Here is a 27,151-nt window from a genome sequence, read left to right as displayed (position 1 = left end):
ACAACTCCCCAATCATCCACACACCCCCACCCACAGCTCCCCAATCACCCACACACTCCCCACCCACAGCTCGCCAATCACCCACACACCCCCACCCCAGAACTGATCACCCACACACTCCCCACCCACACACCCCCACCGACAGCTCCCCCATCACCAACACACCCCCACACACACACCCCCACCCACAGCTCGAGGGGCCAGTGCTGGGGAACAGACTGGTGTGCACCTCGATGTGGAATGTATCTTTGCAAAGGAAGTCTGGTCAAGGGTCTGCCCAGGGTCATGCCCAGTCTGATCATTCATGTTTATGTGCATGATTATGTAAAAGTGAATCACTGTGCTTTGTGAGTATAACATGTTCAGCTTCAAAAATCACAAAGAAACAAAATGCTGATTTTAATTTGGAGGTTTCAGGATCATACACAGCACAGAAACAGACCCTTCGGTTCATCCATGGCAATCAGAGTTAACGTAGCTCCATTTGCCAGTATTTGGCCAATATCACACTAAACCCTGAACAAAAACAGAAGTTGCTGGAAAAGCTCAGCAGGTCTGGCAGCATCTGTGAAGGAAAAAACAGAGTTAACGTTTCGAGTCTGGTGACCCTTCCTCAGAACTGATGGTGGCTGGGAAAATGTCAGTTTATATGCAGAAAATAGGAGGTGGGGGGGTGTGGTAGGGAGCAAACGAAAGGATAGAGCCCAAAGAGAGAGAAAGACAGTTGGACAGACAAAGGAGTTGCTAACGATCAGGCTGGGAGGGTGAATAGTTGTTAATGGGGACTATTAGTGACTAATAACAGGTAGAGTGTAATGGCAGGCTATGTGGTAACAAGGCCTGGTGTGCAGGATAGGGAGCTGGGACATGGGAGAGTTTAGGCCCTAAAATTAATGAACTCGATATTGAGTCCAGAGGGCTGTAGGGTCCCCAAAAGGAAAATGAGGTGTTGTTCCTCCAGCTTGTGTTGAACTTCACTAGAACACTGCAGCAAGCCTGAGACAGAGATATTGGCCAGGGAACAGGGTGGTGTGTTAAACTGGCAGGCAACAGGTAGTTCAGGGACTTTTTTGTGAGCAGAACGAAGATGTTCTGCGAAGCGGTTGCCAAGTCTACGCTTCGTTTCCCCAGTGTAGAGGAGACCACATTGTGAGCAGCAAATGCAGTAGACTGGATTCTGGAAAGTGCAAGTAAAGTGTTGCTTCTCCTGGAAGATATGTTTGGGCCCTTGGATACTGAGGAGGGAGGGACGAGGTAAATGGGCAGGTGTTGCACCTTCGCCGGTTACAGGGGAAGGTGACGTAGGGCTGTGGGGGGGGGGTTGGGGGTGAAGGAAGTGTGGACCGGGGTGAAGGAAGTGTGGACCAGGGTGTCCCGGAGGGAACGGTCCCTGCGGAAGGCGGACAAGGGAGGGAAGGGGAATATGTGTCTGATGGTGGCATCTTGCTGGAGGTGGTGGAAATGACGTCTGATGATCTTCTGGATGTGGATGCTGGTGGGATGGTAGGTGAGGATATGGAGAACCCTATCGCTGTTGTGGGAGGGGAGAGAGTGGGTGAGGGTGGAAGTGCGGGAGATGGGTCAGACCTGGTTGAGGTCCCTGTCGCTAACAGTGCTGGGGAATCCTCGGCTGAGGATGAAGGTGGACATTTCGGAGGCTCCCTTGTTGAAGTTGGCCTCATCTGAACAAATGCAACGGAGATGGAGGAACTGAGAGAATGGGATGGAGTCTTTACAGCAAGTGGGGTATGAGGATGTATAGTCCAGGTAGCTGTGGGAGTCGGTGGGTTTGTAATGGATATTAGTGGCCAGTCTATCCCCAGAAATGGAAACAGAAACATCAAGGAAGGGAAGGGAGGAGTCAGAGATAGGCCAGGTGAAAGTGAGGGCAGGGTGGAAATTGGAGGTGAAATTGATGAACTTTTCCAATTCTCGACAAGAGAGGGAAGCAGCACCGATGATATCATCGATGTATCGGAGAAAGAGTTGTGGGTGGGAGCCGGAATAGGACTGGAACAAGGAATGTTCCACGTACCCCACGAAGAGACAGGCATAACTAGGGCCCATGCGGGTACCCATGGCCACCCCTCTGACCTGAAGAAAATGAGAGGATTTGCTGAGCTTTACCAGAAACTTCGTTTTTGTTCCTGATTTACAGCACCCGCAGCTCTTTCGGTCCCTCTAAACCCTTCCTAATCATGTCCCCATCCAGATGCCTTTTAAATGTTGTAATTGTACCAGCCGCCACCACTTTCTCCGGCAGCTCGTTCCATACACGCCCCACCCTCTGCATGAAAAAGTTACCCCTTAGGTCCCTTTTAAATCTTTCCCCTCTCACCTTAAAACTATGCCCCTCTAGTTTTGGACTCCACTACCCTGGGGAAAAGAAGTTGTCTATTCACCCTATCTATGCCACTCATGATTATATAAACCTCTATAAGATCGCCTCTCAGCCTGCAATCATTGCTATGAAGAAAGGCTTGCATTTATGTCGCATCTTTCACTTCAGGATGCTCCAAAGTACTTTAAGAACTGGAGTACCAGTTAGGAGATGCAACAACCAATTTCCACACACCAAGATCTGTTTTTCAAACAGCAATAAGAAAATGGCCAGAGAATCTGTTTCTGGGTGTTGATTGAGGGAGAAATAACTGTTAGCTCCAGGTCGTATAACATGCATCATGCTTACAAATGAAGCCTAGCAATGGGAAAATGTCTGTCTCCTCACAGCAACATCTCATTAGACTGTTTCAGGAATGCCCTGAAACCCAGGAGAGTGTAAGTGCCCCCTGCTGCTCTATCCACAAACTCTGCATTATTAGAAAGGTCAGCTTGTCTCAGCTTAAATTACCCGGCCAAATGTCAGATCATACCAGAGATAGTAGGAACTGCAGATGCTGGAGAATCCGAGACAACAAGGTGCAGGGCTGGATGAACACAGCAGGCCAAGCAGCATCATAGGAGCAGAGAGGCTGACGTTTCGGGCCTAGACCCTTCATCAGAAAAGGGGGAGGGGAAGGGGGTTTTGAAATAAATAGGGAGAGAGTGGGAGGCGGATAGAAGAGGGATAGAGGAGAGGATAGGTGGAGAGGAAACAAACAGGTCGAAGAGGCGGGGATGGAGCCAGTAAAGGTGAGTGTAGGTAGGGAGTTAGGAAGGGGATAGGTCAGTCCAGGGAGGACGGACAGGTCAAGGGGGCGGGATGAGGTTGGTCGGTAGGAGATGGAGGTGCGGCTTGAGGTGGGAGGAGGGGATAGGTGGGAGGAAGAACAGGTTAGGGAGGCAGGGACGAGCTGGACTGGTTTTGGGATGCGGTAGGGGGAGGGGAGATTTTGAAACTTGTGAAATCCACATTGATACCATTGGGCTGCAGGGTTCCCAAGCGGAATATGAGTTGCTGTTCCTGCAACCTTCGGGTGGCATCGTTGTGGCACTGCAGGAGGCCCAGGATGGACATGTCGTCTGAGGAATGGGAGGGGGAGTTGAAATGGTTCGCGACGGGGAGGTGCAGTTGTTTGTTGCGAACCGAGCGTAGGTGTTCTGCAAAGCGGTCCCCGAGTCTCCGCTTGGTTTCCCCGATGTAGAGGAAGCCACACCGGGTACAGCGGATGCAGTATACCACATTGGCAGATGTGCAGGTGAACATCTGCTTGATGTGGAAAGTCTTCTTGGGGCCTGGGATGGGGGTGAGGGAGGAGGTATGGGGGCAGGTGTAGCACTTCCTGCGGTTGCAGGGAAAAGTGCCGGGTGTGGTGGAGCTGGAGGGGAGTGTGGAGCGGACAAGGGAGTCACGGAGAGAGTTGTCCCTCCGGAAAGCAGATAAAGGTGGGGAGGGAAAGATGTCTTTGGTGGTGGGGTCGGATTGCAGATGGCGGAAGTGTCGGAGGATGATGCGTTGGATCCGGAGGTTGGTGGGGTGGTACGTGAGGACGAGGGGGATTCTTTTTTGGTTTTTATTGCGTGGACGGGGTGTGAGGGATGAGGTGCGGGAGATGTGGGAGACACGGTTGAGGGCGTTCTCGACCACCGAGGAGGGGAAGTTACGGTCCTTGAAAAATGAGGACAACTGAGATGTATGGGAGTGGAATGCCTCATCCTGGGAGCAGATGCGGCGGAGGCGAAGGAATTGGGAATAGGGGATAGCATTTTTGCAGGAAGGTGGGTGGGAGGAGGAGTATTCTAGGTAGCTGTGGGAGTCGGTGGGCTTGAAATGAATATCGGTTTCTAGGTGGTTGCCCGATATGGAGACAGAGAGGTCCAGGAAGGGGAGAGAGGTGTTAGAGATGGTCCAGGTAAACTTAAGGTTGGGGTGGAAGGTGTTAGTGAAGTGTATGAACTGTTCGAGCTCCTCGTGGGGATCAGATCATACAGTCTTCACCAAAGTGTAATGGCTGCAATCACAGTTTTAACATTTAATCCTGCCCCTCCTCTTAAAACATGCAGTGAAGAAAGATCAAACATCAAAAATATTTCTGTGAGTAATCAGCTAAAAGTTACATGGGACTGGGTTTAGTCAGCAGATGCTTTCTCAACTCTGGACTATTGGAAAATATTTGCTCAAGATACAGAAGAAAAGCCATGTTTAACTATTTGCCTTTTCTCTATTCAGTTCATATTCTTCTTATTACTAATGATTTGGAATGCTAAAGGCATGCCCTGTCCAGTCAACCCTGCAAAACCTTCCTTACTAACATCTGCAAATTTATGCCAAGATTTAGAGAGTTGTTCCACACTTGTTCCATTTAACTGCAAGGAATAAACTCGACCTGGATATTCTCCAACCCTTCCCTGCTGACAAATGCTGGGACAGGGCTTTGTGACCAATCATGACGAATCAGTAACCTCATATGGTCAAACTGAACAGCCGAGCAGGCTCAAAGAGCCAAACAGCCTACTCTCACTCATAGTTTCAATGTACACTCAGCGCAGGAACTCAGCCAAGGAGGGTGTTGGAAGGGAAGATGATCAATGTTGGACAGGCACTTTAGAGAAAAGAACTTGCACAGTTCAGGGATAAAAGTAGGAAAATGGGAAGAACTGGATAGCCAAAGACCTGATGGGCTGAATGGCCATTTCCTCCAATGTAATAAGTCCACATGACTGGCGTGTTGGGGACTCCCTCCCAGCCGTGTACTACTGCACTGGCAGCACCTGCCCTGGGTACGCCCTCGGAGAGGGTGCAGCTGGGGATGGTGATGGTGGTGTCTGTGATGTTGGCTGTAAGCTCGGATTCCAAGAGTGTGACTGTGTTGGGCTGCTATTTGGCTCAAGGGTGGAACAACTCTCTAAATCTTGGCATGATTTTGCAGACGTTAGTATGGACAGTTTTGCAGGGATGACTGGGCAGGGCATGTTATTTGGAATGCCAAATAACATTCCCCAAATTCCAAGGTTAACATTGAATGAGGTGGTTTATTCAGACTGAGTGTTTGAGCGGGCCATTGCAAGGGCAGTAGGACAGACCCCTTCCCCTGGTCTCTTACCTGCCCTCGATCTTTTCATTGAAAACTACCGACATGACATTAACCATCTCAATTTCTCTGCTCCTCTCACTGCACTTCGCTCTCTTAGGTCCAACCCTAACATCTCTATCAAACCTACCAACAAAGGTGGTGCTGTTACAGTCTGGCGCACTGATCTTTACCTTGTGGAGTCTCAATGCCAGCTTGCAGATATTTCTTCCGATCGCCCCCTGGGCCATACCCCCGTGTCCGAACATCAATCTATTGTTGCCAGGGCTGTCACCGACCTCATTACCTCCGGAGACCTTCCCCCTCACTGCTTCCAACCTGGCAGTGTCTCCATCCCAGACGGCCCGCATCTTCTTCCAAAATCCATAAACCATCTGCCCCGGTAGGCCCATCATATCAGCCTGGTCCTGCCCCACTGAGCTCATTTCCTCCAACCTTGATTCCATCCTTCCTCCACATGTCCAGACTCTGCCCACCTACATCCGTGATTCCTCTGATGCCCTCCACCATGTTGACAATGTCCAGTTCCCTGGCCCTAACTGCATCCAGTTCATGGATGTCCAGTCCCTTTATACCTCCATTCCCCACCAGGACGGCCTGACAGCTCTCGGCTTCTTCCTTGACCAGAGGCCTGAACAATCCCCATCCACCACCTCTCTCCTCCACTTGGCTGAACTTGTTCTCTCACTGAACAATTTCTCCTTTAATTTGTCTCACTTCCACCAAGTGAAAGGAGTAGCTATGGGCACCTGCACAGGCCCCAGTTATGCCCGCCTCTGTAAGGGGTATGTGGAACAATCCTTGTTCCAGTCCTACACTCCCACAGCTCTTTCTCTCGGTAGATCATCAACTGTTTCAGTGCTGCTTCATGCTCCCGCCAGGACCGTAAAAAATTTCTGAAGAAGGGTCCAGACCCGAAACATCAGCTTTCCTGCTCCTCTGATGCTGCTTGGCCTGCTGTGTTCCTCCAGCTCCACACCTTGTCATCTCCTTAAAAAATTGGTTCACTTTGCTTCCAATTCCCACCCTTCTATAACTTTCACATCATCCATTTCCAATCCTTCCCTTCCTTTCCTTGACCTCTCTGTCTCCATTTCAGGTAATAAACTGTCCACTGCCACCCGCCACAAAGCCACTGACTCCCAACAGCTACCTTCACTACAGCTCTTCACACCCCATGTCCTGCAGGGACTCCATCTCATTCTCCCAGTTCCTTCACCTGCGTTGTATCTGTTTGGATGATGCCACCTTCCAGAACAGCATTGCTGACATGGCTTCCTTCTTCCATAACCGTGGTTTCCCGCCCACTGTGATTGACAGGGCCCTTGACCATATCCGACCAATCACCTGTGCTTTCTGCGCTTGCCCCTCCCCATCACTCACAACAGTGTGATCAGGTTCCCCTTGTCCTCACTTTTCATCCCACCAGCCTCCGCATTCAAAGGACCATTCTTCACCATTTCAGACAACTCCAGCAGGACACGACCACCAAACACGTCTTCCCCTCACTCCCCCTGTCAGCATTTTGCAGGGACAGTTCCTTTGGGACACCCTCGTCAATTCCTCGACCACTCCCCCTCCCCACAGGACCTTCCCATGTAACCACAGAAGGTGCAACACCTGCCCCTTCACCTCCTCCCTGCTCACCATCCAAGGGCCTAAACTGTCTTTCCAGGTGAAGCAGCATTTTACCTGGACCTGCTCCAATCCTGTGTATTGTATTCGCTGCACCCAATGTGGCCTACTCTACATTGGAGAAACCAAACACAGACTAAGGGACCACTTTGTGGAACAACCTCCCGTCTGTGCACAAGCACCGACTGTAGCCAGTCAGTTTAACACAGCGTCCTGCTCACATGCTCACTCTCCTCACCATGCTGCAGTGTTCCAGTGAATCACAGCGTCCTGCTCACATGCTCACTCTCCTCACCGTGCTGCAGTGTTCCAGTGAATCACAACGTCCTGCTCACATGCTCACTCTCCTAACCGTGCTGCAGTGTTCCAGCGAATCACAGCACAAACTGGAAGAACAACATCTCATCTTCAGACTAGGCCCTTTACCGCCTTCTGGACTTAATACTGAGTTCAACACCTTCAAATTGTGAACTAACTCCCATTCCTTCCCTTTCTTTTACCTTTATTTATTACATTCTCTGTCACCATGTCCACCCTCCCCTACCCCCATCCCAGTGGGATTGTCCTTTCCAGTCCGGCAGTTAGACACACCATTACTCCGCCATTCTCACATTCCCATCACTTAATCTGAACTATCAACATCTTTTATCCATCAGCACCCTACACCCACTACACTCACAGCCCCACCCCCCGCAAAACTGCTGTCCCCTCCACACTTCACTCCAGCTCTGATGAAGAGTCATCTAGACTCGAAACATTAGTTTGCTCTCTCTCCATGGAAGCTGCCTGACCCGCTGTGATCTCCACCATTTGTTGTTTTCAGAACAGATTCCAACATTTGTAGTAATTTGTTCCTACAGACTGACTAATGTTTGCTGGTTTCTTTTCCCAAAGGACTTTACTGAATTATCTGTAGAGCAGCTGGATTTTCGCTATTGAGACAGGACAATCCATTCAGGAAGTTTCCTCACTTTGTCAATATATCTCCTTTAAAAGGCAGTCTCACTCACCATTTTCATTTTGGACATGTGGGGCTGTGATTAAGTCAGATTCTCGCCTTTAGACATTGGTGGCAGCCATGGAAGTGGCTGAGTGTTGAAGTGGGCAGGTTAGAGTCATGGAGTCACACAGGACTGCAGCACCATTCTCTCAGACAGAATACCTGTTGCCACCAAAGCTATTAGGCTGTCTAGACCAGCCCCTCACAGTCCCTTCATTCTCCAGTCACCCCAATATGTACAATGGAAACATCTCTCAGAGATCTGTGCTGCTCTCTGTGCTTTTTTTTCTCTTGTCTTGCAGGGAGGACCATGCCCACTGTGTCTCTCGATGGTCAGTAACCACATCAGGACTTTGGGAGTAGCTCTTCAGCCACTCAGAGGTGGTGATTGAGAGGATTTTTTGTCAGGACCTTTGCTATGGTGAACAGTACACTCTGTAGTGACCACAACTGATCTTATCCCCAGTGTCTCAGAGACATTCACAGCACAAAACTCCATGTGGAGTCTTTTAATGTGAGGAGGCTGTTACATTGAGTTAACCCAGGGTTCTGCTTCACCAGGAAACTGAATGTGTTTCAGATAGAGTTACAGACAAGGGTATGGATAAAAACCTTTATGGACACCCAATGAAACATCCCTGAATCGGGATTCTGGTTCAGGAAAACTCTGAAGGACAGTGAACCAGTGACCGCCAGACACTGGCTGGACTCATCGGGACCATGGGGCCAGCCCTAGCAGGGCGTCGGGCTGTGGAATCATGACATGTTCCACTGCAAACCAGCAGCCCCTGCAACAGGAGTGGGCACTCCCCCATCAGGTCTCAGCCTCCAGAGCTGAACACAAGTTCACAAAAAAATAGCTTTCAGTTTCTTCAAACAAAACTGAAACCACAGAAGAAACACAGAATAGCTCCTTTTATATTAAATGTTTGAAAATGATTGAACTAATTATCTCTTTCATCTGTATTGATTTTGTGATTGTGAAGTAGGAAATGAGTGAAAAATCAATGTGGGTTTGACATCCCCTCTCACTATCCAGGGCTCTCTGCCCGAACATTAGAGAATTTTACATATTGCTCACATACGAGACTGAAACGTTCCATCACAGGAACAGAGCAGTTGCTGTCTGGATAGTAAGGAGCATAGGAAATCATTCAGTCTCTCAAATCTGCTCCACCATTCTAGATCATGGCTGATCAGTTACCTCAAACGCCATTTGCTTGCATCAGACTCATATGAAAAATATCTTTAACGTCAAGGAATCTGTTGATCTCTGTCTTAAATATCCAGTCTATCTTCTCCAATCCTGGTACCCTGGCAACTTCTGAATCATTGTGACAAACGATCTCTGTCTAGGATTTCATAGCAGGTGAAGATTTGACATGCAAAATCCCACTAGCTGAAAGCCTTGAGAAACACAGAATCTGAGTTGGACAGAGTTTTGATCAATAAAGGATGGGAGACAGGCAGGAAAGTGGAGTTGAGACCACAATCAGATTAGTCATGAACTGCTGAAGGGCTGAATGGCCTACTCTTTTATTTCTTTGACCTTATGAACCACTGGCAGAATGCTCCTAGAGCCATATCTCTGAAGACGAAAGCAGACAAGGCCATTTCACATTAGCCTGGGATTTACGGTTTATAAGAATTTTGAAGCTGTTGGATTTACATTGTTCACTCATAGAAGGCACTACTAGGAACTTTGCAGAGGGAATCAACACTGAGTCTGTAATTTGACATAGACTTGAAATTAATTACAAATAAACACACCCAAAAGTCGATGATCGGGACTCAAGTTCTTGAATCACAGGTATCTGAGATTTTAATGTCTTATTTACTGCCAAATTTTTCCAAACAAGAAAATATAATTTTTGAAAGTGTTACCTTTCATTCCCTTGCAACATTCCAAAATTACAGATTTTCAAAAAAAACATTTAAACAAAATTTTTAAAAGTTTTTTTGTGTTTTGCTTTTTAGATTTCTCTCTAAGTTCAATGTCCATGTCTAAATCTTTGTTTCATTTTCCGCACAATGGCTTACAATGGTTTAAATAATTTATTTTCCTTGTTTCTTACTTCCTGATCTTCCACTTGTGACAATTCTTCAAACTCATTGGTTGACTGTCCTGCTGGCTACCTGCCCTGTTTCTAGACACCAGAGGTCCCAAAGTGACAGTGAAAAGGGGGAAGTCTGTCCCAAAGAATACCCATTAAACTCTGTTGATGGCTTTTTAATATCAGAAGTAAGCTGCTTCCGACTACAAAAACTTTGCCAATGTCTTTTGTAAGTAAACCCTCAGTACCATCCATTTATGGTTCAGATGAAAGCTGAAATTCAACTTCTAAATCCTGGATACCAGACAGTCCAAGTTATCTGAACATCCGTGATACTCAAAAGAACATTGCTGGATGCTCTTGAGGATTTTCCCGGTTTTTACATGATGCGTAACTAATTTTACAAAATAAGTTATGCATAACTACAGACAAAGATTCTTGAGTAATTGACATGGGAATCCTGCTTTATGTGAATTTCTTTTTTGATATGTCATACTCGCTGTTGTAAATCAAAATCACATTATATATAGTTCTGGAAGGAATGTTGAAGCAATTTATCACATGCACGCACAAAACAGCTCCAGGCATTCTCCTGTTTGAGCTTGTTTCAGTAAGATCAAGCCAAGACAAAGGAGAGCTGAAAATGTTAACTTTGAATTTGATGAAGGTCATTGCACTTACTTAAAGCACAAATCACAAAGAGCTTTCCTCTGTGTGATCAGACTTCATTTAATTTACAATCTACTGGCTCAGGAAACATCTTCTTTTGCAGGAGCTGTGAAAGTCTCCTTTTGCAGAGCAGAAGGAAACTATGCCAAAAACCTCTCCCATGTAACAGTCACACATGATCACACCCTGATGTACACATGTTCTTCCAGAACCTCAGGCACAGCGAGCAGCACTGAGCACCCCCCACCCCAATACATCAGCACTGCTCCTGGGCAACCCTACCTCTTGATCAGGTTTAATGCAAAACATGCAGAAGAGAGTCTGAGTTGTGTGACGCTGTAACTATGACAGACTCTGCTAGCAGGTTGCAACTAGAACACCTTTAGACAGAGATGCTTGTTGTTAAATCATCCCGCATATATTGTTAATAAAATTATTCAAAGCAACACTGTGAGGTCTGCTCTAAATCGACGAACCCAGACAAACACACTGACACTGACAGTGAAATACTGTTCTCTGGAATGGCCACATGTATTCTTTACCAGAGAAGGCGGTTGAGACAAGGTTGTTAAGTTTAATTAAGGCTGAGATAGACAGATCTTTAATCAGGAAGGGTATCAAGGGTTATGGGAAAAAGCAGAAACGTTCTCAGTATAGACTGGAGCATCTGCAGTAATTTGCTCCTAGCAGGAATATGGAGGATTATCAAATCAGCCATGATATCATTGAATGGTGGAGTAGACTCAATGGGCTGAATGGTCTCTTTCTGCTCTTACATCTCATGGGTCTTACGTTAAAGCCATTGTTGTGCAGCTGAACTCTACAATGGAAAATGTCACCTAAAAGCTGTTATCAACACTGACGATCTGGCTGCATCATCTTGCAAACATTTTATCATTGCCCCTATGAATGTGCAGTGTGAATGTGAATGTGACTGTGAATGTGCAGTCTCCAGAGCACACTACCACTACTTCAGCAGGGATTTGTCAATCCAGAACAAATTCACTAACCTGCTGCCAAACTGCCTCCAATGTGGACAGCCATTTAGTCTAAGCTCTTCAATGATCCCCCAACAGACCCAATGAATCATACATGAAGCTTGGATGAACTCACAGTATACCCTGATGGCTCAAACTATTCCTCACAAATAGCGCACAAACACCAACCACTCAGAAACGATCACAATCAGTTCTGTCACCTTCTCTGCAGCTAGAGATTAAAGTTTGCCCATCACGCCACTGTGCAGTTTCTAACTAAACTTTGGTGTTGTGCACCTGAAGCAAGTCAAGGCAAGCAATCATTCACCAGTCTTCACTCCAGCAACCTCAGTCTATGTTGAGTGAGTGAGGTTGGTTGTAGGAAGCTATATATTACTGAGATATTGTCATTTGTTCTGGGGCTTCTTTTGCTACTGCCGTACAACAGCAAATGAGAAGGGAGTCAGTAAACGTTGCCAAAGATACTTTTCTAACTTCAACATCTTACTGTCCAGGATAGGTGCCTACACAACTGGAATAATATTGAAAACAACAAAAGCTGGAGATCACAGCAGGTCAGACAGCATCCATGCAGAAAGAGAGCTCTAAACATTAGCTTACTCTCTCTCCATGGATGCTGCCTGGCACACTGTGATCTCCAGCATTTGTTGTTTTCAGCACAGATTCTAGCATCTGCAATAATTTGCTCCTACATTGGAATAATAACGATGCTCATATCACAATGACATACTGTATCCCAACTTCTTGCAACTAAGTGTCAAGGCTCCTTTCATCAAGTAGATAATGAAGTATGTGAAGTTCCTGGTTTATAACAAACACATGGTATGGTAAGTGATTCCAGATCCTGGAACCATGACCAGCTCCTGGAACCATGACATCGGGGGCAGTAACACCAACAGTAACATTTACCACTTACAGACAAGGTAACAGTTACTGTCCAAGGTTAGAAACTTCACAGGATGTTGTGAAACGGTTCTGTAGATGAATGTTCAGTCATTTGCATTTGTAGAAGCCTTGGTGCTTAAATTAAAACTATCTTTTCCCTCAACCACAATCTTCCCACTTGCAGGACAGCACAGTACTGAAGCAAACATGATACTCAACATTTTATACAATTTAACAGCGCAGCAATTGAAGGGGAAAGGAGTGGAGCTAAATAAAGCAAAGTACAACCAATCACTCTCATTGACTGAAGGATTTTATGAACAGTAGTAATTTGTCCTTAGCTTGGACTGAAAAAAAGACTGTGTTTGAGTTCCCTACTGACTCCATTTCGGAACACAGTGCTAAACATGGATCTGGAATCTACATAAGCTGCCAAGTTTTACCCCAGTACTTTATTTCCTTAATAAACTGTACTTATAAATTATAAATTGACATTCACCTGTTGTTTTATGTTGGTCTACGTTTTGAAAGATACAAACTACGAGTTGTATTCTAAGTGTTAACTCCAATTTCTTATAAACTGGGCCAGTCGTTCTGAATGGCCTTTCACTTTTAACTACAGATTTCGCTCCAGCTGTGAGGTTACTGTGGATGGCTGCACCAACAGCATGCCTGTACACAGAAGCCTAGCTCAGACGTGAAAGCTCCCTGCCTCACAACACCTTCCATCACTAGCTTTGCCTACATAGTCAGCTTTGTATAACCAACTCACTGCTGCTCAACCTGAACTTTACTCCTTTCCAATTCTCCTCTTTTCAGCATCTCACATTGTTCCATCTCTGACAGCCTCTTAGGGTCACAGTCATAAAGCCATACAGCATGGAAGCAGACGCTTCGGCCCAACCAGTCCATGCTGAACACAATCCCAAACTAAACTAGTCCCACCTGCCTGCTCCTGGCCCAGATCCCTCCAAACCTTTCCTATTCATGTACTTACCTAAATGTTTTTTAAACGTTGTAACTGGGCCCACATCCACCACTTCCTCAGGATATTCATTCCACACATGAACCACCCTTTGTGTAAAAAAATTGCCCCCATGTCTTTTTAAAATCTCTCTCCTCTCACCTTAAAAGTGTGCCCCCTTGTCTTGAAATCCCCATCCTAGGGAAAAGGCAACTACCATTAACTCTATCTATACCCTTCATGATTTTATAAGCTTCTATGAGGTCACCTCTCAACCTCCAACGCTCTAGTGAGAAAGTCCCAGCCTATCCAGCCTTTCTTTATAACTCAATCCTTCCACACCTGGCAACATCCTGTTTATTAAATGCACACCAAGTCAAGTTTCCCACCAAACTTTTTCTCATCACTTTCCTCACTAAGCCTCTGCACTAAACAACTTATCATTCTCAGTGATTTAACCTCTGTCTGAACTCAATACGGATCATCCCCTTTGAGCTCTGCCCTGTTATTCTCCATTAATCTGTCCATCCATTGAAACCCAAAGCCTCCATTCAGGGACACTACTTTGACCTTTCCATCTCACCTGCACTCACTATTTCCATTATTTCTATCACCAATAAAGCCATTTCTGTCATGCCCTTGGATCACTCAACACCACATCCCTCTTCCTTGCCCTGATCCGACCTCCTTTTCTAACCATTCCTGGACAAAACTCTCCAACTTCACTAAAAAGTGAACCTTCAAAATACCAACTCTCTAGCCTTTAACCTTCCAGTCACTGGATTTCTGCATCCACTGATTTAATTAACCTCACCCTCGTCTCATTCTTTAATGTCCCAGGCTCCAATAAAGCCACCACACTCACCCTGTCCTCTCCCACTGTTTGACCCTTATGCCGTGCCCTTAAGTCTAAGGGATGCAGACTTGAAAGATTAAAATGGGCACCTAGTTTAGTAATTCTCCCCAAGATCTGGACACTATTGGACTTGGCTCGATCTGCTCAAACCATTCACTATCCCAAGTACATTGACATTCATGGATGAACCTCAGCTTTTCTTTGAACTCCAAACCATCTGCTCAACCCTCTCCCACTCTATCCTCATCTCCAGAAACAAGCAACATGCTTGCTCCTCATGAACTTCCTTGCCTTTATAATTAAGACAATCCAATCAGCACTCACCACACTTTCCTCCCTTTCACCACCAATCTGGCCAATGATCTCGAAAGGTCCCCTTGCCACAGCTTTAAAGATGCATCTGTCTCACGTTTGTCATCCGTCTCTCCACACACCCTCTTGAGCACATCTTGCTGACGAGACCCCTCTCCAGCTTCCTTGATGCTATTTTCACTAAAATATGGGTGTGGGGGCCTCCAGGTTGCTGTGTTGGACAATATTGCGTATGTTCTTTTCTCCTCAGGTGTTGTTCCTCTCTTCTATAAATCTGCTGTCATCTGCCCTCTCTCAAACTTTAGACAACTCTGACCTCACTAACAACTCTCCTACCTCCAATCTTCCTTTTCCTTTTTTTCAAAATTCATTCAGGGGATGTGTGCATTGCTGGCTGGGTCAGCATTAATTGATGGTGGCGGTGATGGTGAGCTGCCTTCTTGAAACACTGCATTCCTTGGTATATCTACAGTGCCATTAGGAAGGGGCTTCTGAGACTCGGACCCAGTGACACAGGTTCACTCAAGTTATGGATGATGGTCATTTGGTTTAATCTAATCATCCAAACAACTCAAATCTTCAATTCCACCCCAGCCCCTTCAAATCCCATTATTTCTGAAATGATTCACCTCCTCATCCTGGAGGTTTATTCCATACATTGATCATTCTGCGAGCAAAGAGCAATTTGCAATTAACAACCTTTCCCTTATCTTTTATTACATTGAAGTTGAACACAAAGCAGCCAATGAAGCAGTGGAACAGAAAGCGTCATTTGGGCCTCTTACAACATGAAACTAAAGTATCAAAAATAAATGAAACAACTTTGGAGGTTTTACATTTTTGTTTTGCTGCAAACAGTGTCAGTTTAGAAGAGTTTCCTCCATGCTTCAGTTCCTAGTTCCCTGCCCATCTGTATCAGAGCCCTGCTCCAAAACCAGGTTGAAAAGAAATGAACTGATCTGTGGGCATGCAACAGGTGAGACCTGGACCACTACTTTCTAACCTGGGGTTGAGGTGGGGGGGGACACTACCACTGCAGCAGAAGAGCCCCTTTGCTAAACTTTATATAATTACTGTGGCTGTGCAGGCATCAAAGGTTTGGGGTGTGTCTGAGTAAGTCACATCGTCATTTACATCTCAAAACAAAATCCATTTAGCAGCACATTATAAAACAGTGTATAACGCCAACTCATTAACCTCTTCACCACCACCACCTGCAAGTATTCTGGTTCAATACACAAGCTGATAAGGCAAAGGGGCTGTTGAAGTACAGGTGGCAGTGTCCCTACCTCTGGATCAGGAGTTTCTGGGTTCAAGTCCCACCTGCTGCAGAGGAGTGTCTGGACAGATAGACTGATTAAAAATATCTAGCTGATGACACATAGGGCCTACCTTTAGGCTAAAAGGCTTTGGCTCAAGTTGCACCCTGCCCCAAATATTGGGGGGAACAAGATCCGACAAATAGTGCTGTGATAGTGACCACAAAATCTGTGTGTATGATGTCAATTGCTGGATAAATGTTGGCCAGCACACCAGGCAGTATACTCATAGTCTTCTCTGAAACATTGTTAAATGGTATCCAGTGTGACCAGGGAGTTGATTTGGTAACTTATCCTAAAGACATCACCATAAACAGTGCAGCACTCCTTCAGTTTAGCACCGGGAGGGGATTGGGCAGTCTGGCCCTCATTGTCGCACATAAGCCCTGGAGTGGAACATAAACACCAAACCTTGGAGTAAGGCAATGTGAGCCAGTTCGGAACAGAGCAGAATGACATTTCCATGTTTACTTTTGTGATCAGAGAAATTGTGTACCACTTGACAGGCAATGCTACCTGATACAGGTTGACCCACATTCCTTTGAACTATCACATGCACACTGATAGAGTTAGGACCGAGCAGACATAGCAGCATGCTTGCAATGACCACAGACAGCTCAGCACAATTAGAGAAAGCTGTTCCTGTGGCTGTCACAGAAGATGAACTCAGCCAAACTGAAACCTATGGAACAGCCTGAGGGTTCTATGTTTGCATGTGTGTGTGTGCATGTTCATGTTTGTGCGTGTGTGTGTGTTTGTGTGCGTATACATATGTGTTTGTGAGTGTGTGCATTTGTATATGTGTCTGCATTTGTGTGTGTATGCATGTGTGTGTTTGAATGTTTACATTTATCTGGCGTGTTTATGTGCATGTGTGTGTGTGTGCATGTGCGCACATGTGGGTACCTGTGACCATGAGCGCCTGTGCGTGTGTGTGTGTTTATGTGCATGTGCACACGTGGGTGCCTGTGACCATGTGAGTGCCTACGTGTGTGCGTGTACGTGTGTGTGCATGCACATATGGTGCCTGTGACCATGTGTGTGCCTGTGTGCGGCTGCACGTGGGTGCCTGTGACCGTGTGTGTGCCTCTGTGTGTGCGCATGCACGTGCCTGTGACCGTGTGATTGCCTGTGTGTGTGCGCGCGCGTGCACATGTGGGTGCCTGTGACCGCACGCGTGTGTGTGCGCGATAATTAAAATCAAATTTACTGAGTCCCACTGAAAGGTCACGGTGCTGTAAGACTGGGACAATCTCCCTGGCCTGGAGGGACACGGTGGGCATGTAAAGTAGGGAGTTGTTCCTGCATAACTTTCCAATGTTCCCGCTGTTGGGCTGAGACCAGACACGAAGCAGCTGCCTGTCAAATGAACACAGAACATAGAACAGTACAGCACAGTACAGGCCCTTCGGCCCACGATGTTGTGCCAACCTATTATCCTACTAAGATCAATCTACCCTGCATACCCTACATTTTACTATCCTCCATGTGCCTATCCAAGAGTCGCTTAAAAGTATCTAAAGTATCTGACTCCACTACCACTACCGGCAGCACATTCCACAGGCCCACCACTCTCTGTGTGAAGAACCTACCTCTGACATCTCCCCTATACCTTCCTCCAATCACCTTAAAATTATGCCCCCTCGTAATAGTCATTTCTGCCCTGGGAGAAAGTCTCTGACTATCCAATCTATCTATGCCTTTCATCATCTTATACACCTCTATCAAATCACCTCTCATCTTTCTTCACTCCAATGAAAAAAGCCCTAGCTCCCTCAACCTTTCCTCATAAGACCTGCCCTCCAGTCCAGGCAGCATCCTGGTAAATCTCCTCTGCACCCTCTCTAAAGCTTCCAAATCTTTCCTGTAATGAGGTGACCAGAACTGAACACAATATTCCAAGTGTGGTCTCACCAGAGTCTTATAGAGCTGCAGCATAACCTCGCGGCTCTTAAACTCAATCCCCCTGCCAATGAACGCCAACACACCATACACCTCCTTTACAACCCAATCAACTTTGGTAGCAACTTTGAGGGATCTATGGATGTGGACCCCAAGATCCCTCTGTTCCTCCACACTGCCAAGAATCCTGCCATTAACCCTGTATTCTGCATTCAAATTCGAACTTACAAAATGAATCACTTCACACTCTTCTGGGTTGAATTCCATCTGCCACTTCTTTGCCCAGCTCTGCATCCTGTCAATGTCCCGTTGCAACCTACAACAGCCCTCCACACTACCCACAACTCCACCAATCTTCATGTCATCAGCAAACTTACTAACCCACCCTTCCCCTTCCACTTCCTCATCCAAGTCATTTATAAAGATCACAAAGAGCAGAGGTTCCAGAACAGATCCCTGTGGAACACCACTGGTCACCGAGCTCCAGGCTGAATACTTTCCATCTACTACCACCCTCTGTCTTCTGTTGGACAGCCAGTTTTGTATCCAGACAGCCAATTTCCCTGAATCCCATGACTCCTTACTTTCTGAATGAGCCTACCATGTGGAACCTTATCAAATGCCTTGCTAAAATCCATATACATCACATCCACTGCTCAACCTTCATCAATGTGTTTTGTCACATCCTCAAAGAATTCAATAAGGCTTGTGAGGCATGACCTGTCCCTCACAAAGCCATGCTGACTATTTCTAATCAAACTGTGCTTTTCCAAATAATCATAAATACTATCTCTCAGAATCCTTTCCAATAATTTGACCACCACAGAAGTAAGGCTGACCATTCTGTAATTTCCAGGATTATCCCTATTCCCTTTCTTGAACAAGGGAATGACATTTGCTACCCTCCAATCATCTGGTACTACTCCAGTGGACAGTGAGGACACAAAGATCATTGCCAAAGGGGCAGCAATCTCTTCCCTCACTTCCCATAGTAACTTTGGGTATATCCTGCCTGGCCCAGGGGACTTATCTATCCTCATTTTTTTCAAAATTTCTAGCACATCCTCCTTCCTAACAACAACCTGTTTGAGCATATCTGCCTGTTTCATGCTCCCCTCACAAACATCACGGTCCCTCTCAGTGGCGAATACTGAAGCAAAGTATTCACTAAGGATCTCCCCTACCTCCTCTGACTCCGCGCACAAATTCCCTGCACTATCCCTGATTGGCCCTACCCTCACTGTGGCCACCCTCTTGTTCCTCAATGGAGATGGTCAGGGAATTGAAATACTTTATGATCCACTTTGAGTCAATTCTTAGGAAGGGTCACTGGACCTGAAATGTTTCTGATTTCCAACATCCACAGTTCTTTGGGTATTTTGTTCAGGTTGATATATGTACAGCTTTCTCTTTGGTTAATTTTCTTTTGAATAATAAACTTGGTTTCACTTGTTACAAGCAGCCTTATACGATCCATGACTTACCACCAAAGTAACCAAATTACAACAATAAAACTTATTATCTAACAAGTTCAGTCTCACTCTGGAATCGGTCTTGTCTATAACTCCATATTCTAACCCCATTGGGATAAGGACAGCAAGTCTGCAAAACCCATCACAGACAATGACCCCATGAGGACTGTATTAACCACCATCAGTAAATCAGTGAGCAAATGTGTGTGTGTGAGAGAAAGAGAGTCTGAGTATCTGTGTGTGTGAGAGAGAGAGAGTGCGTGAGAGAGAGAGCGTGTGTGAGAGAGAGAGAGCGTGTGTGAGAGAAAGAGAGCGTGTGTGAGAGAAAGAGAGCGTGTGTGAGAGAGAGAGAGCGTGTGAGAGAGAGAGAGAGAGAGAGTGCGTGTGCGAGAGAGAAAGAAAGTGAGAGTGAGAGGGAACGTGTGTGAGTGAGAGGGAACGTGTGTGAGTGAGAGAGAGAGAACGTGTGCGTGAGTGAGAGAGAGAACGTGTGCGTGAGTGAGAGAGAGAGAACGCGTGTGAGTGAGAGAGAGAGAACGCGTGTGTGAGTGAGAGAGAGAGTCTGAGTACCTGTGTGTGAGTGAGTGAGTGAGTGAGAGAGAGTGTCAGCAAGTGTGTGTGTGTGTGTGTGTGTGTGTGTGTGTGTGTGTGTGTGTGAGAGAGAGAGAGAGAGAGAGTCTGAGTACCTGTGTCTGTGTTTGTGTGCGTGTCGATCTCAGGTTACGTCTGAGGTTGCAATGAAGGACTCTCCTTAACCTCTCTCCTTGCCTGACGTGCAGTGACCCTCACGTTAAACCCCCATCAGTCGTCTCTCTCTCTGAGCCAGCATCCCCATGGTCCTCTGGGACTTTGGCATGCATATGCAACTGTTGGAGTACAACTTATGATTAAACTTGGATCGGTTTAAGTATAATGAAACTAACCTCTTTCTTTGTCACACTTAAGGAAATCCATCCTGTTTATTCTTTTATGATCACAGAGGGTAAATAGCAAAATAAATAGCCATGGCACTCTCTTCATACACCCAGCCACCAGCCTTGGTGTGTGTTCTTGAATCTTTTCTTTCGAACAAGGTATCAGCTTCAACTTCGTTTGTTTTGTAAACTTGTTCACAAATTCAAAACTATCCTTAAGACACTATAAAAATCTAAAGCCATTAAATCTGGTCTCTAATGCTAACTTGGCAGAGTTTCATGTTTGGAATTTATGAGGAGACTCAGTTTACACAGAATGGAGTGAGGCCACCAAAGTAATAAGCTGCAGACAGTCACAGAATTCGCCATTTCTTTGAAATTTGTTGAATAAATCATTTTCTAGCTGTAACACCTGCTCATGGACCCTGGTCACTGTCGAACCCAGGTCTAGTACAGTACAAAACTGCAACAATGCTTCTCCCCTGCCCAACGTTAGGCACAAGGTTGCAAAGCAAGTTTTTGTGTTTCTGTTCACTGCTTTTAAAATGTCGCCTTTCAACCATCAATCTTTCCCGAGAGTTAGGTACAGGACTTTCTTTGGTCCACATACCTGGAACTGACTGGTACTGGCACCAACATCCATGTTGATTTGTAATCGTTAGTCTGTAATCAGCTTGCTGAGTCAACGGGGGGAGATTTTGTGGATTTTGCACTTCATCCCTGTGAAATCATTCTCGGGAATTTGGACAATGGTACTGCATCCTCAATAACTTTAGGTGGAAAACCCTTTGGAGGACACCAGTCCTCACTCCCAAATTCAAGGACATGTGTCATTCACTGGGTGAAACTTCATGTTTGAAATGTGCAACACACTGAGGTCTCCAGAACATTACCTGGGTCTCTGGACTAAAAATTTAGTGATAATCCCACTTGGCTGTCACCCACCTGGCTAGTCCAGTTTAATTTCTGGCCAATGGTAACTCCCAGGATGTTGATGGTGGAAGTTTCAGCAATGGTAATACCATTTAATGTTATGGTAGATGGTTAAGTTCTCTCTTATTAGAGATGGTCATAGCCTGGAAATTGTGTGCCACCAATATTACTTGCCATTTGTTAGCTCAAGCCTGGATAATGCCCAGATCTTGTTGCATTTGGACATGGACTGCTTCAGTGTCTGAAGAGTCGTTTATGATGCTGAACATTGTGCAATCATCCCCACTTTTGACCTGATGATGGAGGGAAAGTCATTGATGAGGCAGCTGAAAATGGTTGAGCTGTGGACACTACCCTGAGGAACTCCTACAGAAATGTCCTGAAACGGAGATGACTGACCTCCAAATAACAACAACCATCTTCCTGTGTGTCAGTTATGACTCCAGCCAGCAGAGAGTTTTTGCTGATTCCCATTGATATCAGTCTTGCTCAGGCTCCTTGATACCACACTCAGTCAAATGCAGTCAATTGACGTCAAGAGCCGTCACGCTCACCTCACCTCTGGAATTCAAGAGATCAAGTGCTTCGCTCACTACCTGCTGTAGATCCAGTCTAGCAGCTACATCCTTTAGGTCCTGACCAGCTCAGTCTGTAGTGCTGTCAACGAGCCAATCCTGATGGTGGATTACTGGTGATGACAGTGTAGTTTCCGGTGCTTAGATTGATGGCAAATAATTTGTTCTCTTTCTTTTTTTTAAGACTTTAGAGTGGTTTTATACAATTGTGTGGCTTGCTAAGGCATTTCAGCGGGTAGTTTAGAGTCAATTAACATCACTGTGGGTCTGGAGTCACACGTAGACTAGACCAGGTAAAGACAGCAGATTTCCTTCCCTAAAGGGAACAGGATAGGTTTTTATGACAATTGACAATGGCTATGTGGTTGTCCTTAGCCCGACTACTGGCCCCAGAATTTATTGGATTCAAAAATTTCACCATGTGCTATGGTGGGATAAAAACCAACAATCAGGCCAGGGTCAGGATTACAAATCCAGTGACATACAACTTTACCAGTGCCCCTCCCCCTTGAATCGGAAACATTAACTCCATTTTTCTCTCTCCACCTATGCTGCTTTGACCTGTCGAGTATTTCCATCATTTTCTGCTTTATTTCAAATATTCAACATCCAACATCCATGAGGTTTTGCGTTTGTTTATTGAGATGGTCTGAAGAGCTGAGCTATGAGGTTCCTTTAAGTTTTGTCAACCTTCATTTTCAAAGAGCAAAGAACAAAAGAACAAAGAAAATTACAGCACAGGAACAGGCCCTTCGGCCCTCCAAGCCTGCACCGATCCAGATCCTCTATCTAAACCTGTTGCCTATTTTCCAAGGATCTGTGTCCGTCTGCTCCGTGCCCATTCATCTATCTGTCTAGATACATCTTAAATGATGCTATCGTGCCCGCTTCTACCACCTCTGCTGGCAACGCGTTCCAGGCACCCACCACCCTCTGCGTAAAGAACTTTCCACGCATATCTCCCTTAAACTTTTCCCCTCTTACCTTGAAATCATGACCCCTAGTAATTGAGTCCCCCACTCTGGGAAAAAGCTTCTTGCTATCCACCCTGTCTATACCTCTCATGATTTAGTAGACCTCAATGAGGTCCCCCCTCAACCTCTGTCTTTCTAACATAAATAATCCTAATCTACTCAACCTCTCTGCATAGCTAGCGCCCTCCATACCAGGCAACATCCTGGTGAACCTCCTCTGCACCCTCTCCAAAGCATCCGCATCCTTTTGGTAATGTGGCGACCAGAACTGTACGTAGTATTCCAAATGTGTTTGAACCAAAGTCCTATACAACTGTAACATGACCTGCCAACTCTTGTACTCAATACCCCATCCGATGAATGAAAGCATGCCGTATGCCTTCTTGACCACTCTATCGACCTGCATTGCCACCTTCAGGGTACAATGGACCTGAACACCCAGATCTCTCTGTGCATCAATTTTCCCCAGGGCTTTTCCATTTACCGTATAGTTCACTTTTCGTGGCCTCTAGCTCATTGGAAGACAAGCTGGAAGCCTGGTAATCTCCCTCTCCTGGTGTCCTGTCATTCTGATTAATTGTGGTGCCTCTATCACCATCACCCACCACACTTGCCCCCCACCCCCACCCAACACACACCCCCATGAAGATCAGCTCACTCTTGTCAGTTGAACCCACAGGTTTTTGATCCTGGGGCTCAGGAAGTCCCTGGATTAAATTTCTGAGCAATAGCTCCCGGAAAATCACCTTGTCTTAACTGTCTATGTTTTATTAGGAATTTTAATGATTCCCATTTTACTTTGCAATTGGAATGGGATTATCCAGGAACCATCAGGAATTGTTGAATCTGTTACAACATTCATTGAAAAGCATTTCTTACTAAACATGAGTAATTTTTTTTCACTTCTCCATACTCACAAACATCCTGCTTTTACTCTGCTGATTGTAGCAGAGTCTTTCATCCTCAAAGTTCCTTTTGTATAAATGAACATTTAAGGATTAAACAATTGGGTCAGGTTACACATCAAACTTCACTCGTCATCTTTACATACATCAGAGGTTAGCAGGTCGATAAAGATACCAACAGGCTCCTTGTTTTTGCCAACACATTAAGCCACCATCGCATGATATTCATCATTCATGAGTCATTTTTTCAGCATTAACACTGTTGTCTGTAGCAACAGTCAAATGACTGAAATGCATCCAACTACAATTCGAGAATGCTGCCACCTGTGTGTTCCAACGCTGCCAGTCACCCCCTGAAGACTGCCCGTCCCCTGCAATTAGAAAACCATCCCCTACTGAGATACACAATAAAACACACACGCTCCTATTGCAAAACATTTCCAAATACTTTCAGATGGAAAACATCCATGGTTCAGCCAAAGTAGAAAAACAGAGTTGGAGGGGAGTAGAACAGCAGTGAATGAAAAAGTGAATGACAAGTCAGCACCAAACTTTTAGCAGCAGCTTTATCACAGCTTAATAAAGATAATCATCTTCCTTTGATCAGTCAACAATCAACACAAAATCATTAAGTTAGTCCCAGAACACCACAGAGATTAACAGGGCTGTGGATTATCAGATGTTGTTTCAGCATCAGTAACGGAGAAGAAAACTAGACTCTGACCCAGAGCAGCAATAACTATCAGATATAGTTTCTGAAGAAGGGTCTAGATCCGAAACATCAGCTTTCTGGCTCCTCTGATGCTGCTTGGCCTGCTGTGTTCATCCAGCTCTACACTTTGTTATCTCAATAACTATCAGATATTGTATTTCACAACTGCTATTCCCTCCTGGACCTAACAGAATCACATCGGAGTCCCTGCATTTCTGTTCCCTGGTCAAAAAGCACTTGTTTCAAGAAGTCTGGCTTCCAGACTGGCCTCACTGCCTTCCTAAACCATCAGCAAAAGAATTAAACATTTTCCAGAACGTTGGACTGAAAAATTTTATTGATTATCAAGACAAGCAGTTATATTGTTTATCACTTATTATCCAGGAGGAAACTACTCAAAGTTTGTTCATAAGCAATTTAACCACCATACATCTCAAACAATCTGACTTGCCTGGACCTTGAAGCAGACAATCACAGGCCCCAGAGTTGACAGCACAACATCAAATCAGGACAACAGGGGACTATTTGACTCAATGCTCCTTTGTCAGTGTTTCCACTGGAGGCACAACCAACTGCTTATAGCCTTCCTTATACACATTCCAGCCCTGACACAGGGTGGGAGAAACTGGGGTGGGCTTGCCAGGGGAATAAAAGATTAAAGATTGGGAACTGTGACATCAAATGGTGTGCTGCCATGTTTCACATCAATGGAAGTACCACCAATGGCTGGGCCCTACATTCTACTGGATTAAATTTAATACCATCCTTCCCGGTTTCCCAGGGTCTGGGAAAGGTGTCTCTAAAATTGAGACAGCAATACTTTTGGGTTGTTGGAATAGTTCGGAGAATCAAACTCTAATGTTCGCTTGTTCTCAATGTGCAAAGTCTGCACAGAAACGAACTGCTCTAGTGACTCTGTATGGATATAAAGATATTTCTTTGAATAAATATATTTTTGAAATAAAACAAATTGAGACAGCAATGACCTGTTCAAACAGGTAGGCTCCTGTTATGGCCCCAATCTGAAGTCACAGTGAGCAGGAAGCTTCCCCAGGGTCTCAATCACAGCCTGCCCATCAGTTCCCCCTTCCCCAGAGCACAGCACCCACCACATGCTTCCCAATTGCTGGGCTACCCCACTTTGCTGATCCATTCAGCAACTTCCTGCAGAGGTGTCTTTAGTCATTATTTGTTACTTATTACCTGGGAAACTAAACTGATCCGCTTTGGAGAACTGCTGCGTTAAATACAGCTGGGAAACCTGAATTTCTATGCAACAGACTCTTTCCAGAGACTAGGAAATAATGAGAGATATCTGCTTCTTCATGCATACTATCTTGAACACAGATAATTGGGGCATTTCTGCATCTTGAATTCCAGACAAAGCAATCTCCCTCCACCTGGCCCTGCACAGCTGTATTATTGCCAGAGTTTTCTAGTCACCTCTTCCTGAAGTCTTTGCAGGTTTTCCAGAACTTACTTTGTAATAAGAGCATTCCACAAAGAGACACTGAACAAATTATCATCAAAAATCAGCACTGGAAGATGGTGTGAAATAGCTCTTGATTTTCTAGCAGCATGTGGAGGTATTGGGATTGAATTGGGCCAGGTGATCACTCCTAATACCTGCTCTCTAAAGAAAGTTTGCTTTGCAAGTCACCTGTAGACTTTGTTGAAACATTATTTGCATGTCACACAAAATGAAATACAACCACAAACACAAACTCTGAATACACTGACAATGTATAGGGTGTGGTTATACTTGTAGTTAAAAGCTGAAAACAATTTCGTACGAAAAACAGATACAGTATATACTTGTGTAACAGCCAATCTCATTTAAGCATTGATTCCTGACTTTTAGCTGAAAAATCCAACCTCCTCGTATGCACTACCCACCCACCAATGAAGCTTAATCCCTCCTAGTATTTGATAGAATCAAATGGGAGCCTCCTGGTGACTCAGATACATGTAAATATCATTTTGTAAAAGTAAGAACTATCTTGGGTTTTTATTTTGTTCTCAATATGCAAGGACTGCATAGAACTGAATTGCTCTAGTGACTATGTATGCATATAAAGATTTTTTATGAATAAAGTATATTTTTGAGATAAAAAAAAATTAAGTGTTGCACGATGAAACATCAGCTCAGCTTCTTCTCCTGCACCTACACCTTTTGTGTTCCCTTTGGGGCCGGTTAGAGGGCTCAGCTAACTCCAGATTGTGAGGTGGTGAGAGACAGTGAATCTCATCCCTCTAAAATATTACTGTGTAAAAGTTGATCCCTTACATTTTGACTAAAGTAGGTTGACTTATACATGGTTATGTACGGTAATAGGTCCTCAATTGCGATTAGGGATAGGCAATAAATGCTGGACTAACCAGCAACACCCACATCCCATAAACAAATAAAACATGTAGGTGAGACAAAAACAGGTGAAAGAGAATTCTGACCATTAATAAATAAACTGCAGAGTGTTCAGACATAATCGCAAGCTACTGACAGATTTGAGATAACAAGGTGTAGAGCTGGATGAACACAGCAGGCCAAGCAGCATCAGAGGAGCAGGAAGGCTGACGTTTAGGGCCTAGACCCTTCTTCGG

This window comes from Rhincodon typus, chromosome 27 (assembly GCF_021869965.1).
Source record: "Rhincodon typus isolate 14 chromosome 27, sRhiTyp1.1, whole genome shotgun sequence".
Taxonomy (NCBI): Eukaryota; Metazoa; Chordata; class Chondrichthyes; order Orectolobiformes; family Rhincodontidae; genus Rhincodon; species Rhincodon typus.
This window is presented reverse-complemented; position numbering follows the sequence as displayed.